Source organism: Nicotiana tabacum, chromosome 7, assembly GCF_000715075.1.
Source record: "Nicotiana tabacum cultivar K326 chromosome 7, ASM71507v2, whole genome shotgun sequence".
NCBI lineage: Eukaryota > Viridiplantae > Streptophyta > Magnoliopsida > Solanales > Solanaceae > Nicotiana > Nicotiana tabacum.
The window spans coordinates 114,426,380-114,446,366 of NC_134086.1; positions in this window are offsets into that span (position 1 = coordinate 114,426,380).

The window sequence follows — 19,987 nt, forward strand, 5'->3', positions numbered from 1 at the left end:
GGCTTAAATAAACCAAAAGAGAAATATTCATTCTAACTTGGACTCATGCTACAAGAAATCAAGCATTCTTCATGTCTAACAAATAGAGCTTTAACTCACTCACAACCAAACTACCAGAGTATAGTACTGAGCCCAACTTATACACAAGATTCGAATCAGTGATGCACATGAACATAAAAAATCTAAATTATTACAACAGGCTGAACTTAAAGAAACAAAAGACTGAGGATTCAACATGTAATAATTATTATTAGATTTCCATATTGGACTACATATTGGCAATTCAGCATGTCATTCAGGGCCCAAAGCATACATGAAAATCAAAATAAAGCAAGGAGAATAAGGATTCCAGCAACAACAAAGATCAGCTCCTCAATAACAACCTTCAGCTCACTTTAAACCATTTCTAAAACCCAGAAGCACAAAAGTCTCTTGGAACTTTTAAAATCTGACTAGCAATCGAAATTGAAGAACAAGACCCAGATCAATGTCAACTAAAGGATGCAGGATTGTTTTTCAGTATTTTTTTAGAATATCAAAGGCTTTTCAGAAGTTTAATGTAGAGAAAAAGAGGCTCGAACTCTTTCAACCGTTTCCAATTTTTAGTACCCTAATCTCTGCCTATCAAATGCAGGAAATGGGCATTTTATAGACAAATTCTAGGGCAACAAAATTGATTTTAAGCTTTTCCATTTACCCCTTCCCTGATTTTTCATTCTTTTATTTCAAACCCCAAATTTTAACCCATTTGTTAAACTAGCCCATTTCCCCACTTTCCTGGAAGCTTCCCAATCAGTTAATGAAGATTTTCCTTTTTAAATTCCCTAAACTACCCTTTAGGCTCCTGTTAATTACTCTCAAGAACCAAACATGGGTCAAGTAGACCCAAAAATCAAACCACAGACCCTGGGCTTGCGAACCCGGATTGATCTTTCCATCTTTGGGCTTCTGACTGATAGAGCCCAAGTTTAATTTCAAAACCAACAGAAAACCAATCAAGAAACTGGGCCAACAGAGTTATAGAAAACTCCTGAAGCCCTGATTCCAAAGAAGACAAAAGTAGAAGGAAATTTGAGCAAAAATCAAACAATAAACTCAAAAGAACTAAGACATGTTGACTAACGTAAACTTGAAATTAACATACATAAAGACGATTGAAAACAAAAAAAAACAAGAAAGAAAAAGAAAGAATCAGAAGGAGATGAAGATGAGAATAAAGTGAAAGACAAAAGAAAGAAACATGGCCGGAAAATACCTAGAATATGCGGGTTGACAGCGGACTTGATTGGACCTCCAACGCCTTCAATTTTGAGCCGAAATTGACATTAATCATGTGTTCTCGTTGAAAACTGACGAATAACACCAATTTTAACCATAATCGTTCAAGGAAAACTCAGAGATTTGGAAGATTTTCTTTTCCTTCTTCTTTTTTTAGATCAGGAACTGATTAGATTTGGTGAGGTTTTAGGGAGATATATCGGTGGTTTGGGACTTGGGGTTGGGTGATGGTTGTGTGGTCAAAATTTGAGACGGTTTGGAGGTCTGTTGCCGGTGGAAATGGTGGAAGTTTTTTAGGGCGGCGCAAGGGTTCAGGTGAAGAGATGAGAGAGACTGAAGAGATGAGTTTGATCTTAGGTTTAATCTGATGGCATTGGGACAGTTATAAATGAAAATGGGGGAAGTGTTTCTGGCTGTTGGATGAGATGAGACGGAAGGCTAGGATTGACTTAAAACAAACGAACTCCAAACGACGTAGTATTGGCCCCATACTACGTCGTTTGAATTGCCTAAAGACCGGATGGTTTGGACAGGGTATGGGGCGTGGGTTTTGGGCCAGATCTGAACAGTTTTGGGGAAATTCAATTGGGCTGTGACGAATTGGCCCAAAATCACAGCCTTTCTTTTGATTCTTTTTCTTTTCTTTTCAATTTCCAATTTCCTTTTCTTTTCAAATTAAATTAAAACCTAAATTAACTCTTAAACTAAATTAACTTACCCAATTAATCTAATTACTCGTCATAGTATTTACAAAGATTAATTAACTCCTAAATTAAAAGAAGAACTATAAAATTAAAAATTAAAAAGGTTAAAATGCAAAGTGAGTCATTTTTTTGTGATTTCATTTTTATAAAACAACTAATTTACCAATTAACCTAAAAATGTAAAAATAAATCCTAAATGCAAATGAATAGTATTTCTGTATTTTCATGAATTAAATAAAAATTAAACATGTACAGAAAAATGCAAATAATTAAGAAAATTCTACAAAAATTCCTAAAAATATTTAAAAGAAAAATCTATTTCCCTGGGATTCTGTAGGAGTAATTCATATAGGGAAAAAATCACGTGCTCACAGATGCCCCTCTTTGCTCGGAGACACGAAGGGTTTTCGGGCAAAGATAAAATGAGCAATTATGAGGGATTTTTGCCCGTTTGAAACTCCACGAGAAACATTTTTTGAAAAAGCCTGATCGAATCTTGCTTCAGAGATTACCTACATATCCTTGGCTATAAATGAATCAGGTTAGTGTAGTTCTGAAAGTTTTGGTAGCTGGGACTATCAGGAAGTTGTGATTTCACTGTTGTTGTTGTTGTTGTTGCTGCTACTGCTTGCTGAACTCCTTATTACACCAAGACAAAATAAAGAAGCTAGACTAAACTATGATCTATGAATTACAAGAATCCTATCTATATCCTCAAACTTGATCTTGCAATTTCTGTTGCTCTATTGACTTGTACTCTCTACAGGTGAAATTCCTTTGTTGCCGACTTGAATTGTATTCTGAGGTGCTTTTCCTTTGTTCTCCAGGCGGACGCCTGATTACTGAACTTTGAACCGTCTTCCTTTGAACATTGCTGCTTTCCCTTTGTTCTCGAGGAGGATCCTGATTGCCAACACTTAAATTGCTTTCCCTTTGTTCTTCAGGTGGGCTCCTAATTACCGACACTTGAATTGCTCTCCCTTTGTTCTCCAGGTGGGCTCCTGATTACCAACACTTGAACTGCTTCTCCCTTTGTTCTTCAGGTGGGCTCCTGATTACCAACACTTGAACTGCTTCTTCCTTTGTTCTCCAGGCAGGCTCCTAATTACCAACACTTGAATTGCTTCTCCTTTTGTTCTTCAAGTGGGCTCCTGATTACCGACACTTGAACTGCTTCTCCCTTTGTTCTCCAGGTGTGATCCTGATTACTAACACTTGAATTGCTTCTCCCTTTGTTCTTCAGGTGGGCTCCTGATTACCGACACTCGAATTGCTTCTCCCTTTATTCTTCAGGTGGGCTCCTGATTACCGACACTTGGATTGCTTCTCCCTTTGTTCTCCAGGTGGGCTCCTGATTACCGACACTTGAATTGCTTCTCCCTTTGTCCTCCAGGTGGGCTCCTGATTACCAACGCTTGAATTTCTCTCCCTTTGTTCTTCAGGAGGGTGTCTGATTACCAACATCTGCACTGTTTTTCCTCGAAACTTGAACTGCTTCCCTTTGTTCTCCAGGTGGGCTCCTGATTACCAACACTTGAATTGCTGCTTCCCTTTATTCTCCATGTGGACTCCTGATTACCGACACTTGAATTGCTGCTTCCCTTTGTTCTCCAGGCGGGCTCCTGGTTACCAAAACTCCAACTGCTCTTACCTTTGTTCTCCAGGTGGGCTCCTGATTACCAAAACTTCAATTGCTCTTCCCTTTGTTCTCCAGGTGGGCTCCTAACTGCTGAACCTGAATTGTATTCCTTTCCTTTGAGACTTGAATTGTTTTCCCTTTGTTCTCCAGGTGGGCGCCTGATTGCCAAAACTTTAATTACTTTTCCTCGGAACTTGATTTGTTTTCCCTTTGTTCTCCAGGTGGGGCTCCTGATTGCTGAACTTGAACTACTTCCTCTTAGGACTGTTTTTCCTTTGAACTATCTTCCTTTTGTTCTCCAGGTGGGCTCCTAATTACCGACACTTGAATTGTTGCTTCCATTTGTTCTCCAGGTGGACTCCTGATTACCGACACTTGAACTGCTTTTCCTTTGTTCTCCAGGTGGGCTCTTGATTTCCAACACTTGAACTGCTTTCCCTTTGTTCTCCAGGTGGGCTCCTGATTTCCAACACTTGAATTGCTTTCCCTTTGTTCTCCAGGCGGGCTCCTGATTTCCAACAAAATAGATAAAACAAAAGAAATTTTTCTGCCCCAGTTTGATATTGGGAACATCTGTGAGTGTTAATCGAATCTTGTTATCAAAAGAGCTATAAGAACTCACAAGCTAAATCCCATTGTCCAGTAGGGTCCTGAAAATTTAAAATTAAATCTCATCTTAAGAGTGGCAACTTCAAAGCTAAATTCTATTTCCTAAAGGTAAAACTTATGCTAAATCTTATTATCTATGAAGGTCTTAAAAACTTAAAATTAGATCCCATTATCCAGGAGGGTCATGAAAACTTTAAATTAATCCCATTATCTAGGAGGGCTCTGAACTTAAAACTACATCCCATTATCCCGGAGGGTCCTGAACACTTAAAACTAAATCCCATTATCCAGGAGGGTTCTGAAAATTTTAAATTAAGTCCCATTATCCAGGAGGGTCCTGAAAATTCCTAGTTAATTGACAGTTTTTAAGCTAAATGATATTTCCTAAAGGTATGACTTTCGCTAAATCTTGTTATTCTGTGATGATCTTGAACTAAATCCCATTATCCAGGCGAGTCCTGAAAATTAAAATCAAAACTCATCTTAAGAGTGATAACTTTAAGGCTAAATTATATTTTCCTCGGGCAAAGCTTACGCTAAATCTTGTTATCTAATGGAGGTCTTAAATCTAAGTCCCATTATTCAGGAGGGTCCTGAAAATTTCGAATTGAATCTTATCCTAAGAATGAAACTTTAAAGCCAATTTATATTTCCTCAAGGTAAAACTTATGCTAGATCTTGTTATGCATGAATGTTTTGCATTTTAACTAGGTCCCATTGTCCATGAGAGTCCTGAGGATTTACGGTCGAACCTGTCTGGTACTTGCTTTCTTTACGGAAAGTTTCTCCAAATAAACAGAATTTCCTGCCCCTGTTTCAAATCAAAGAAAAATCTTGTCAGTTTAAAATGTGGTGGTTAGTTTGTGGCATTCTTTGCTGAAGGTGGCCTCTCCACTGCCGTGCTTTGCTTTGATTGGTTGCCTTGAACTGGCCAAGAACCGTTTGACTTTCTAACTGACTCTCAACCGCAGGACCTTGGATGACCCGAGTGTTCTACGCCCAAACCGTTGCTTTACATTTCTGACCTTTCTACCTGAACCTCTGTATCTCCCACAAGATTACTAAACCCTTCGACCAATGGAACTTTCACTGATACCTTATTTCCCACTTTACATCATGCTATCTCTGGTATGCTTTGGCCGCACTGTGCCTTGTACAATTTAGAAATTAGTAGTAAGCTTTGAAATCCTTTCTTACTTGCTTAAACAAAGCTGACATTGGAAAAACCTTAGAGAAATAAACCCGAAAGAAATGAAATGCACTGACTTTGAGAGTTATGGATAAAAGATAATCTAAAACTGGATGACTGTTTAAAAGGGGAAAAATAAAATAGACTTATCTGAGTGGAACAACTGGCGCCAATGATCATGACATGCATTTCAGATTAATTAGCCCAACCTATTCAACCAATCGCCTTTCAGTTGTCATACTTTATGCCCCGAGATCTCCATAACCCAATTTCTTCGCCAAATCACTGACCTTGTTCGGCTTGCGGTGCCCTGACGGATTTTCACCAACAAACCTCTCTCATTTGTTTATCTCTCAACTCCCGTCGCCTTACAGTGCCCACAAGGGTTTTCACCAATAAGACTCTCATTTTAATTTCTCTCAGCTTCCCATCGCCTTACAGTGCCCGTGAGGGTTTTTACCAATAAGACTCTCTCATTTTTTCATTTTTCCTGCTCAGAACGGAGTGTTGCCCCGATATGAATCACCCCTACTTACTTGAGTTGGCATCTCTCGAAAACTGATCGGAAGGTCTTTCTTTGGACCGTAATGTGGTTTTTTGGAAAGGGTTGGAAAGAAAAAGTATAGTAAAGGCTCAAAACAGCTTGAATGAGTTCAAAATTACAACTTTTGGGAATCAGATTTCCTACAACAACCACAACTTTCTGCCCCAGTTTCTTTGCTTGGGGACTTTTGACTTTTTATTTGATGGGACCAAACCGTGAGGCTGCCTACGTATCCTTAAAAGGAATCAGGTCGAACATAGTTCATGTTATAGGAATTGCTTTGTGGTTGTTAATCCTCTCCTTTCCTTTCTTTCTCTCTTTTTTCTTTTTCTTTCCTTTCTTTTCTTTCTTTTTCTTTTTTTCTTCTTTTATTTTTCTTTTCTATTCTCTTCCTTTATTTCTTTTCATTCTTTTTCCATTTTTTCTTTTCTTTTCTCTATTCTTTCCTTTTTTACTTCTTTACTTACCTTTTGCGTTCGTATTTTCTGAATTTCGCTACTTATTCCAAAAGAGGGGTATGAAAGGAAATAAATAAGGCTCAAAAGGGGTAACAAAGGATAAAGTGTTTAGATAACGGAACAAAATGCCTTCGTCATTCCAATCTTCAAAACATGCCAAGTACAAACAAACACAATTTAAACCATATAAATCATACATAATATCTTTTGATATCATCAGAATTGATAGCCATGTCTACACATTTGCCTTCTATATCTGTTAAATGCAAAGCTCCGTTGGACAACACTCTCGTTACGTTGAACGACCCTTGCCAATTTGGGACGAACTTACCTTTCGCCTCATCCTGATGTGGAAGGATGCGTTTCAATACTTGCTGACCCACTTCAAATTTCTGGGGATGCACCTTCTTGTTGTACGCTCTCGCCATTCTCTTTTGATACAACTGGCCATGACACACCGCTGCCAATTTTTTCTCATCAATCAAACTTAATTGATCCAGACAGGTCTTGACCCACTCATCGTCATCAATTTCGGCTTCAACAACAATTCGAAGGGATGGAATTTCAACTTCCGCGGGTATCACTGCCTCAGTGCCATACACCAACAAATAAGGAGTTGCACCTACTGAAGTGCAAAATAGTGCGGTAACCTAGCAGCGCAAAAGGCAACTTCTCATGCCATTGCCTGGAACCTTGCACCATTTTTCGAAGTATCTTCTTTATGTTCTTGTTGGCTACCTCGACTTCTCCATTCGCCTTGAGGCGGTATGGGGTGGAATTGCGATAAGTAATCTTAAACTATTGACACACTTCTTTCATTAAATAACTATTAAGATTAGCACCATTATCCTTGATGATCTCCTTTGGGATTCCGAGCCGACAAATGATATTTGCGTGAACAAAATCGACCACTGCCTTCTTGGTCACAGACTTGAAAGTTTTAGCTTCAACCCACTTAGTGAAATAGTCGATGGCCACCAGAATAAACCTGTGTCCATTAGATGCTGCTGGCTCAATTGGTCCGATGACATTCATACCCCAAGCAACAAACGGCCATGGTGCGGACATTGTGTGCAATTCAGATGGTGGAGAATGAATCAAATCTCCGTGTACTTGACATTGATGACACTTGCGCACGAAACTGATACAATCTCGCTCCATGGTGAGCCAATAATAACCTGCTTGGAGAATTTTTTTGCCAGAACATACCCACTCATATGCGGTCCGCAGACTCCGGAATGCACTTCGGTCATGATACCCGTGGCTTGTCTAGCATCTATGCATCTTAACAATCTAAGATCTGGAGTCTTTTTGTACAAAACTCCTCTACTAAAGAAAAATCCACTTGCGAAACGACGAATTGTTCTCTTTTGATCACTTGTGGCTTGCACTGGATACACCCCCATCCTGATATACTCTCTGATGTCATGAAACCATGGTTCACCATCAAGTTCCTCCTCAACCATATTGCAGTAAACATGCTAATCCCGGACCTGAATATGCAAAGGGTCAACATAAGCCTTATCTAGATGATGTAACATCGATGCCAAGGTAGCCAAAGCATCGGCAACCTTATTATGGATCCTTGGAATGTGCCTGAATTCTATTGATCGAAACCGTTGACAGAGATCATGCAGACATTGTCGATACGGTATAAGCTTTAAATCCCGCATCTCCCATTCTCCTTAAATCTAGTACACCAGAAGGTCCGAGTCTCCCAAGACCAAAACTTCCTGGATTCCATATCTACAGCTAGACTTAAACCCAAAATGCATGCCTCGTACTCAGTCATGTTGTTGGTATAATAGAAACGAAGCTGAGCCGTAACAGGGTAGTGATGCCCTATTTCAGAAATGAGTACAACTCCTATCCCAATGCCTTTTATGTTAGCAGCCCCATCAAAGAAGAGTTTCCAACCGGGCTTTTCCTCCTTCTCGACCTTGTCAATGTGCATTACCTCTTCATTAAGAAAATAAGTCTTCAAAGGTTCATATTCTTCGTCCACCAGGTTCTCGGCCAAGTGATCAGCCAAATCTTGGGCTTTCATCGCCGTCCGAGTCATATATACGATGTCGAACTCCGTGAGCAAGATCTGCCACTTTGCGAGTCTTCCTTTGGGCATGGGCTTCTGAAAGATATACTTCAAAGGATCCAGACGAGAGATGAGGAAGTAGTGTAGGATGACAAGTAATGCTTCAACTTCTGTGCTATCCAAGTCAGGTCGCAATATATTCTTTCAAGGTAAGATGTCAACTTCTTGCTGAGATTGTAGATGACTTGCTCTTTCCTGCCAGTGATGTCATGCTTACCTAACACACAATTAAATAAGTTATCCAGGACTATCAAGTAAAGAATCAAAGGTCTCCCTGGTTCCGGTGGGACCAACACAGGTGGGTTTGACAAATACCCCTTTATCTTATCAAATGCTTCATGACACTCATCAGTCCACTTGACCGTAACATCCTTCTTTAGCAGCTTAAAAATGGGCTCACAAGTTGTCGTGAGCTGAGCAATAAACCTGCTAATGTAGTTCAGCCTCCCTAACAGATTCATCACCTCGGTCTTGTTCTTTGGCGGTGGTAATTCCTGGATAGCCTTGATCTTTGACAGATCCAATTCAATGCCCCACAGGCTGACTATGAATCCCAACAATTTCCCCGATGGAACACCAAATGCGCACTTTGCAGGATTGAGCTTAAGATTGTACCTGCGGAGCCTTTAGAAAAACTTTCTCAAATCCCTGACGTGGTCAGACTGCTTACTGGACTTTATGATCACATCATCCACGTAAACCTCAATCTCCTTGTGTATCATGTCGTGGAATATGGTCGTCATTGCCCTCATGTAAGTTGCCCCAGCGTTTTTCAAACCAAAAGGCATGACCCGGTAGCAGTATGTTCCCCACGGCGTGATGAATGCCGTCTTTTCCGCATCTTCCTCGTCCATTAAAATCTGATGATACCCCAGAATAGCAATCCACAAAAGACCCAATCTCATGCTTGGCACAATTATCAATCAAAATGTGGATATTTGGTAGTGGGAAATTGTCCTTTAGACTTGCCTTGTTGAGATCACGGTAATCAACACACACTCTGGTCTTACCATCCTTCTTTGGCACCGGCACAACATTGGCTAACCACGTGGGATACCGCGTGACCGATATAACCTTTGCATCAAGCTGCTTTGTGACCTCTTCTTTAATCTTCACATTCATGTCGGTTTTGAACTTTCTCAACTTCTGCTTAACGGGAGGAAATGCTGGATCAATTGGAAATTTATGGACCACCAAATCGGTAATCAAACCTGGCACGTCATCATACGACCATGCAAAAATATCCTTGTATTCAAACAATGCTTCAATTATTTCTTCCCTGATTTGCGGTTCAAGATGGACGCTTGTTGATACCCAATTTTTATCTATGTATTTTTATATGCAAATACTTTCAAAATAGCATATATATGCATATATAAGTATGTCCAAGTGTTTAAATAATTTTTCTAATTTTTAAAAGATTTTTAAACTGATTTATTGCCCATTTTAGCATTACAAAAACCAATAATTATTCCCAAAATTATCATTTTGGTGAATAAATTACTTTATTCTCATATTTATACCAAAATATAGCTAGGGTAATTTTTATACATTTTTTCCAAGTTTATTTGATATTTTAAAAGCTAAATTGCATATAATTGCAATTTAGCCTATTTTAAGATTAATAGCATTTTATAATTATGAAATTGGTTCCAATATTTTTAAATTAATATTTATATATTATTAATTGACTCAGTACTTTTAATTTATTTTCAAAAGTCATTTTTTCTATTTTTATAAAATAAAAGGGGAGAAACTGACTATTTAAAATCTGGCTCTATTTCATTTCAATTATAGCCCAAATTGATCCCCCTAATTGACCCAATTTTGAATCCCAAACGGTCTGGCCCAATTTCTATTTAACCCGACCCCTGACCCATTTATCCAACCTGCCCGACTCCCTTTTTAATATAGGCCGTTGATCATTTTGATCAACGACCACGAATTCCCCTTTCCTTTTTTAATCCGCCCACACCCCTAACCCTACCTCATTTTCTTTCTATCAGCCGCCTCTGAATACCCTCCCTCTCTCAAACTCTCTCGAAGGTTCTTGAAACCCTAATTAGTCTTCTACCATTTTCAACCTCAATCTCACCAGAATCTATGGCCTCTAAGGCCATGGATGTCCTATACTCACCTCCCTCCGCTCTTAAATGCTTAGTGTTCGAAGTTTCGAGGTCTGACCTCGATGGTTTCCGTTCAGATCTTCTCTGATTCAAGGTTCTATGGCCCCTCCGGCCTTGCTCCGGCGTATCCAAGCATTATGAGCCTATGTCTGACTTATCCGACTCAGATCGGACCTTTTCCAAACCTTTCTCGCTTTAGGGTTCCTCTGAAATCCTAGCTATTCGAGGTTTTCTCTGATTATTTTCTTAAATCAGTTCTATATCTGTGCTTTACTTGAGTTCTTAAACGTTTTCCCCAATTTTCTCCTCGATTTAGGGTTTTTCAAAAGTTCAAAATGTTTCTCCGACTTTTCTGTTCCTTTTTCTTTGTGTGTATTTGTCACGCATGTGCTTCTACTGCTTTCTTATGTTTTTTTCTACTATATATGTTCTTCTGTACCTTGTCTTTCTACTGTGTTTCTACACCATTCTCACATGTTCATCCTGCTGTGTTTTCCTATATGTCTTGTTGATATACTCTTCTAGTATTTTGTGTTCTCCTACTGTATGTATTTCCTACTGAGTTCTTAAGTTATTTGTTTGCCTTTTACTGGAACTTTGTTTGAGTTCCCTTTAAACATGTTTCTTCTACTATTTTCTTAAATGCTATACTATCTCTTTTCTCTTCTGAACCCTGTTTAAGTCCCTTCTAAATGGTTTTTCTTAAATATGTTCCCTCTATTCTCACTATGCTTCGAATCAGTTTCTTCACTCTGTTGCTTCAAACTCACTATTGTATCTGTTTGTTTTCTCATGAGTCTCTGAAAGAGACCTCTGAGCCTGTTTCAATTATTTGCCTCCTCGTCTCTGTGTTTGATTCGAGTTAGGAAACTTTAGAATTTGGGGGTTTTGGCGAGTTTTGATCTTGTGTTTGGATTAGGTTTCTATTTTGGAACCCTTGACTCTCTCAGACTCATCCTGAGTCTGTGAACTAAGTTTGAATTTCTTTGTTTACGACTCTAAACTTTCTCTTCTATGCTAGACTCTTCTACTGATTAGCATGACAACTCTTTGTGCTTAAGCATAACTGTATGTTTTTATATGTGTGATGAATTCTTTCTTCCGAAAAGGTTTTCCAACTTATGATTGATTCAAAATCCTTTTTTTAGGTTTGATTGATTGTTAATGATCTTCCTTAAGTAAAACCTTTCTTCACCTTTTCTTATTGGATTAATTCATACCAAAATTCAGACTTTGTGATTTACTGGCTGTTAATTGATTTCATTTCCTTATTTTCACAAACCGTGTGCTGTCAAGACCCTGTCCTTAAATAGACCTTTATGTATTTACCCCTTTTATGCTGCTTTGAAAAAGTGTTTGATGAATCCCTTTCCTTAATTAGTTTTGCCCGTTTGAAATCAGAATCCCTTAATTAGGGGGAAACCTTGTGTAATTGATTTTCAAACTATTTTCTTACCTATTGATGCTTGCTTTCTACACTATAAAAGGGCACGACCCTTCTGCACTTTAACACACCTTCAGTTCAACACTTTTACACTTCATACTTCACCCTTACAATCTCACGATTCTTTTCTAAGATCATAGTATTCTGACTGCCTGTTTGCACTTTGACTTAGCAAGACTACTACTTTCTTTCACTTGTTTCTTTAAGACTGGTATGTTCTAGTTTTAGCTTCAGCATCATCCCAATGTGTTCACTTATAGCCTTTACATCCATGTCCACTTTACTGTCTATATAGAGTTGAATGTTTAATTAGCATGTTAATTTCTTTTACTTGTTTCTGCAATGAATCCCTGTACCCCTATTCCCTCTATATGATTTGAGTTGTAGTTCATGACATGACAATATGCAAGTTATTATTCATGTCTGGAATTGATCCCTTAGAGGATCCTAACTCCCAAAACAATGTGTTCTAACAGGTTTGTGGGGTGTGCCAGCACTTCCCATTGCTAGGTATGCCCACTAGCCTGTCCCTGTTTCTCTACCACTTCCCCTTTCCACTTTTCAAACTCTGCACTTACACTTCCTCTTAGCTTCTAAGCTCTGCCCCCCTTCTGTAAGTCTTGACTTGGGACCTTGAGTTCCCTCTAAACTTGGATACTTGAGGGCTAACCCTTCTACACTGCACTATGTTCTTATTATATTTGTTTGGGTGTGAGCACTGCCCAGAGTCCATTTGAGGCTCTTAGGGAACTCTGACACATCCAAATAAGAGAAAGGCTTTGGATCCCGATCTTTGGAGTTAGTTCATCTCATATTTCAAACCCGGAGTCTGAATTAGGCTCCCCTTAGTTGTACTTTAATTTCTGATGTAATTTTGCTTTTCTTATTCATTCTGGGCTGTAATAATTTGTAATAACTTATGGGGTTTTAGTGAAAAGGGGAGGGTAAATCATGCATGCAAAAGGGGTAGATATCATGTTCATAGGTATTTATTATACTTCTGCAATCATGTCCTGCTTTCAATTCTGCGTTTTCATATAGAAATCCTGTTTATAGGTTCTGTATTTTCATATAGAAATCCTGTTTATAGGTTCTGTTTTCGTATAGAAATCCTGTTTATAGGTTCTGCATTTTCATATAGAAATCATGCTTACAGGTCCTGCATTTTCATATAGAAACCATGTCTATAAATTTCTGCATTTCTGTATTATCTAGAAAACATGTCTATAGGTTCTATATTTCATAATGCTGCATATCATATAGATAATCTGTCTATAGGACTTCTTGAATTTTGCATATGCATCTATTACTAGGCAAACGTGTTCACAGGTTTTAATAACAAACAACATTTTAGATACCATGCCTATAGGACTCCTGCATTTTTATTTCGACTATAAATATTTTTAAATCAATAACACTTAGAAAGTATGCCTATAGGAGTAATCAACCGAATCTGAATCGTCTATCTCGCTTATAAGTCTAAAAATTAGTAGTATCATTGCTTAATATTTGCAGAACTTATGTTCCTGCAATTAATAAGTCCTTTTCTTTAAAATCAGTATATTTCTTTTATGCATAGATATCATGCCTATAGGTTTCACCTAGGCAAGCTTTAGGGTAAAAGTTATAATTGCACCAGTCTTTGATAATTACAACCAGCGGGCAGGCCTAACTCGGACTTCTTATCTAAAAATACGTGATAAATCAGCCTGCTTTAACGTTTTTAAGTTTAATTTAGACCGTAACCAGTACATGCAAGACATGCTAAACAATCTGTCTTTAAGTTGAGGAGGCCTGTTTGAGCCTTTGAATGTTATGTGTTTTCCCATATCTGCTCTATGTGTTTTATTTGTCGCCCTAGATTTTGTCCTTTAAACCATAAAAGCCCAATCTCCCTTCCCTTTAGGACTAGTAGTCCCAAATGCCTCCGGGACTGATAGGATTGGGACGGGTAAGAGCATGCAATAAGTAACAAAACTATTCCGCGTTTTAATACCTTAACGGGGTGGGAAAGGGTAGATATGGATATGATGATCGGTGCGCTAATACCACGTGTAACCCCTCTTCTGAGGAGTGATTACCGGGTATTGCATTGATGTGATCCATATTATTTGTAAACCTAGGACCCTCTTCCCTTTACTTGTTTATTTTATTACTTTTCAGAATTTTCAAACTATTTCCTCAAAGTTTTAACTTTCTTTGTTTCTTCAAACTTTAATTTATTTGCAGCCATAATGTGACAATCCCTCATATTTGAAACCTTTATTTTCTTACTTGTTACTTGTACTTAAAGTGACAATTGTAGCATGGTCGAGAACCACACTAGTGGATCCTGAAGGGTGCCTAACACCTTCTCCTCGGGATAATTTCTAGCCCTTACCCAAACTCTGGTTTTCTAAATCAAACCCTTCTTAGTGTCCTAATGCACTTTAATCATTCGGTGGAGAATCTTCAATTCAAACCCAATTCCTAAAAAGGGAACGAGTTGTCCTCCCAAATGTCATAAACCCAATTTTGCGAGAAAAAGGGGGCACAACAGCATGGCGACTCCGCTGGGGATACCTTTTAGGCTTTTACCATTTCATGCTATTTGTGACTTTATGCTACTTTACATGTCTTTATTTAATGCCTTTAAATATTTACTTCCCTTCTTCTACTACGAAACTGACTTGGCTCTTTGTTTCTTTCCTTTATTTCTTTACTGCTTCCCTTCATTACCGTTGTAAATTCTGAGGAATTATTATAATTATTACTTTATGAATGTGCAAATACGTGACAATTTGTTTAATTATTGTAACTGCATATTCAACATCATATTCCACTCGTGCCAAACAAAATACCATAGCAACGCTTATAATGAGTGGTTGCACCCTTCCGATATTATCACCCCTTAAATCCGGCAAAGTTATATTTGCGGTAAAACTAGTCGATCAACGGTGTATTCGATGGTTCAATGCCTTTCCCTCTTGAGTTGTCCGCTCAAGGGTACCAGTCTAATACCCCATAGAAACCCTACTCTGTTTAATTGTGCATGCATCATTGTCAAACCTAGCCGAGTCAGTTATGTTGTCCGCATAATGACTCTTTAAGATAGCCTTGTCCAAAGTCCACTGGGTTTCCTTGAAACCCAAACGGACACTACCACGTTCTGTGCATTTATTTGGAGAACTAAATGCTTCTTATGCCGATTATTGATATTTAATAGTCGAGTCTGGTAGGGGTAAGGGCCTAACCCTTTTGTCTTGCAGAAACATGAGGCATGAGGTCCCCAACTTCGATATGGTTAACACACCCTCACTCTTGCTGGACTGGTGGAGGAGTCTTCCATCAAATGACTAAATCAATGAGTGGAAAGAGAGGGCCGCCAAAGCTAGCGAAAAATTGGAATATCTGGAGTACAATCTGCTGGAATTTAAAGGGAAAGTAAGGAAGAGAGTCACCGACTGCCAGAGCGCTAAAGGAAATGAAGGAGAATACATGGCAAAGGCATTTCTACTGGTGAACCTACACGAGCTAGAGGATTTGATTAATGAGAGCATTCAACCTGAGGAAGGTTTTGCAAGGACCAAGTAGATAGGAATCTTTTCTTTTTGCTCTAAGAAATATAATAAGGCCAATGGCCACTAGTGACATTTTATTCCTTGTTATTTAGTGTTGTTTTGGGATTCGTCTACTTTTATCAATAAAATGAAGCATTTAGCATTCTAAGTTCTCCAAATCAATTTGTCGCTAGGCCTACCTCAGGCACAATGAGGCTCCCAAATTAGGACACGATTTACATTATTACACTATATGTTTAAATATCGCAACATCTTTTCCTTATAATCCTCACTAACTTGTTACCTTTTGTTTTATTTTTCATTTTTATTCCCCTCCGCAAAGGTTAGTTCGTGCACTCTGGCTTCATCATCATATTCCACAAGATCAAAGGGCCCTCCACCCACTCCTCCTCCTAGTCCCGTCAGAAATAGGAACAAGGGAAAGATGGAAGATTTGAGCAGCATCAGAAAGGAAAACTCGGTTGAACGAGTAGAAAACACTCAGGGTACTCAGGCCTCCAAAGAAAGTGCATCCCAACTCGAGCAGAAACTGTTAAAATTTCAAGAGGAACTTGATTAGGTCCGGAATTTGGCAAACTTGTCATTTTCCCTCACCACCCCAGGCGTCAATTTTCCTAACGCTCAGAACCCCACCTCCACAAAATATTCCGAAACCACAAAACCATCCGGTCCCCATTATCACTGCAATACTTGCCACACTTCCAACAACATTCCACTGCTTATCCCTAAACCACTGAGCCCCACAAACGACCATCTCCACACTCACCATAACACCCCCATCTATGTGAAAACCATGCCACACTCCACCCAACCCATCTCAAGCACGCCCGAGTCTGATAATAAAGACTCACTTATCAGGAACCTGACAGAGGAACTCAAGAAACTAACTAGCCGAATTCAGGGCGTCGAAGGAAGCAAGGGGATTGAAGGGTTGAACTACGAAGACCTCTGCATACAACCAGATGTCGAACTGCCTGAGGGGTACAAACCTCCTAAGTTAGAGATGTTTGATGGCACAGGAAATCCGAGAGTTCATTTGAGAACATACTGCGACAAGCTAGTCAGAGTAGGAAATGACAAAAGGATCCACATAAAACTTTTCATAAGGAGTCTGAAGGGAGATGCTCTATCTTGGTACATTAACCAAGATCCGAAGAAGTGGTTGAATTGGGTAAGCATGGTGTCCGATTTCATGGACATGTTCAGGTTTAACACAGAAAATGCTCCAGATGTGTTCTACATCCAGAACCTAAAGAAGAAACCCGCGGAGACATTCCGCGAGTATGCTACTCGCTGGAGATTAGAAGCTACTAAGGTCAGATTGGCTTTAGAAGAAGAACAAATGAACAGGTTTTTCATCTGAGCTCAAGACCTACAGTACTATGAAAGGTTGATGCTGATTGAAAGCCAGAAATTTTCTAACTTCATCAAGCTAGGTGAGAGGATCGAGGAAGGCATCAAAAGTGGTATGGTCACAAACTTTGAAGCCTTACAGGCTACCAACAAGGCTCTACATTCTGGTGGCACGTCCAAGAAAAAGTACATGAGTGCCGTAATGGTTACATAGAGAACCAAATCCCCTATCAAATACCAAACCTACCCGATGCCTCCACTCACATATCAACCTACTCCAAATTACCAAGCACCCTCGCCCTCTTACCAAACTCCACCACCTACTTACCAATCACCTCCACCTCCCACATATTAGCCTACTTCACCCAAATATTCCCAACCCGCACATGTCTACCAACCCTACAATGCTCAACTCTCTCACTATCAATCACCTCCCACTCGCCAAAACTTTCCTAGACCCCGATCGAATTTCGACCGCAGACCTTCCAAATAATATACCGCCATTGCTGAACTAATTGACCAACTGTATGAAAAGCTCAAAACTACTGGTTATGTCACCCCATCTCTGCTATAAACCTTGAAAACCCTTCCCAATGGGTCAATCCAAATAAATCCGGTGCATACCATTCCAGCATGAAAGGGCATGCCATTGATGAATGCCATTCTCTGAAAGATAAGATCCAGGCACTGATTGATAACAAGATTATTATGGCAAAGGAGCCTGCTCCGGATGTCCACAACAACCCTATGCCCGACCACAAGGGTGGAAACGTTCACATGATTGAGATGGAAGATGATTGGGACCCCAAGGGATCGATCGGTTTGATCGCGGAAGTTGACGATCTAAAGAGACCGTCAGTCACCCTTAATTCGGTTGTAGTCCAGATCCAGCCTTCTGGGTACACCGAGGTGAATATGTCCATACCACTTGAGTTTGAAGTGCCTTCCCCCACAAAGATGCCAACACCAATTGAGGTCGAGTTTGGGTCTCCAGTAAACACACCCGCGCCGTTTAAAGTTATGGTTTTACCGTCCAAAATTCATGCTCCGTTTGGGGTAAAGGCGCCCATTCCAGTAGCAATGTCGGCTATAACACCATTCCATATAAAGGCCATCCCTTGGGACTACACAGCCGAGGCAAGAAGGAAAGGAAAACCCAAATACGAAGAAGCAGTCGCGACATAGGGTATGACAAGAACCGACAGAGTATACACCCCGGAACATTTGGCTGAATCAAGCAAGCAGACCTCTGGACGGCCGACCATCACTGAAGCTGGGCCCGATGATCTCTGGAGAAAAATACAAGCAAATGAGTACTCAGTCATTTATCAGTTGAACAAAATACCGACACAGATCTCTATCCTAGCCTTGTTGCAAAGCTCCGATGCACATAAGAACGCCTTGTTGAAGGTGCTGAGTGAGGCATATGTACCAAGCAACATCATTGGAGGAGAGATGGCAAACATGGTAGGGCAGGTATTGGAGAGCCACAAGATCACTTTTCATGAAGATGAGTTGCCACCAGAAGGGTTGAGTCACAACAAGGCGCTACACATCACTGTGCAATGTGAGGATTATTTCATCACCAGAATCCTGATTGATGGAGGGTCCAGACTCAACATTTGTCCATTGGTAACACTCAGGACATTGAGAAAGGGGCTGCATGAGATCAAGGATGGGGCCATCAATGTCAAAGCTTTCGACGGTTCCCAAAGGTCCACTATTGGGGAAATTAGCTTGTGTTTGCAGATGGGGCCTACTTGGTTTGATGTTGAATTTCAAGTAATAGACGTGCCAACATCTTACAAATTGCTTTTGGGATGGCCTTGGATTTATGCCGCTGGGGCTGTAGCATCAACCGTACATCAAGCAGTGAAGTTTGAGTGGAATCACCAAAAGGTGATAACTTCATGGCGATGATAGCAATCCCATATATAGTCACCAAACCATCTCAGCGATTAGAGGTAGAAGAAAGATAGGCGGGGAAACCTACCACCACATCGAGCGAGTCAACACCGTTGATAAGGACAAATGGTGGGGCAACAAAATTGAAAGCATATTGAACTGGAGCGGATATGAACATGGCAAGGGACTTGGAAAGAACCTCCAAGGAATCACCAAACCTATCAAGCTGAAGAAATATGGCACCACTTTCGTCTGGGATACGAGTACACTTGGGAAGAGCTCAACAACTGGTCGCCACCATGGCATAGTCCTTATACCCACTGGAGTAGCCAATACCGCATTTGGAATAGACTTTCCAGCCATCCGATGTCATATATGGGTCGGAAGAAGAGGAAGCACTGGCAGCGATGAGGAATTTGTTCCTGAAAGATGATGACATGGATTGTTGTGTCATTTTCGAGGAGGAGGGGGAGGAAGGCCCTTCTATACAAGCTGTAAGCCGAGGATCTTGCCTCAACAATTGGACCATCAGAACCACTAGAGCCCGAAAAGCTTCAGGGTAGCAAGGCTGAATAAAGCACCATGCATTATCTTTTATTTTTGCTAGTTGACTTTCTTTTCGCATTTTTTTTTAAAAAAAGAGCTCCAATGTTCAAAACAGTTATGAAATTTATCAAAGCACTTCAGTTTCTTATAAATCTTACTCTCATTACTTTCTCTCATTTACTTTATTTATACAACATTACTATTACTTATCTTGATGAATCGATGACTGTGACATGCAATGAGACAACGCAACAAATGGATATAGATTCAGAGGAAGATGATATACCGGAAGAGATTGTTAAAGAGGTTGAAAATTTTGAGAATAGACCTAAGTCCAATCTGGACGAGACTAAAATTGTTAACCTGGGAGATGCAGAAAATGTCAAAGAAACGCGCATCGGTGTTCATTTATCACCGTCAGAAAAGGAAGAATACGCAGAATTTCTAAGGGAATATGAGGACATATTCGCCTGGTCATATGAAAACATGACTGGTTTGAGTACATCTATTGTGGCACACAAACTGCCGACTGATCCGACA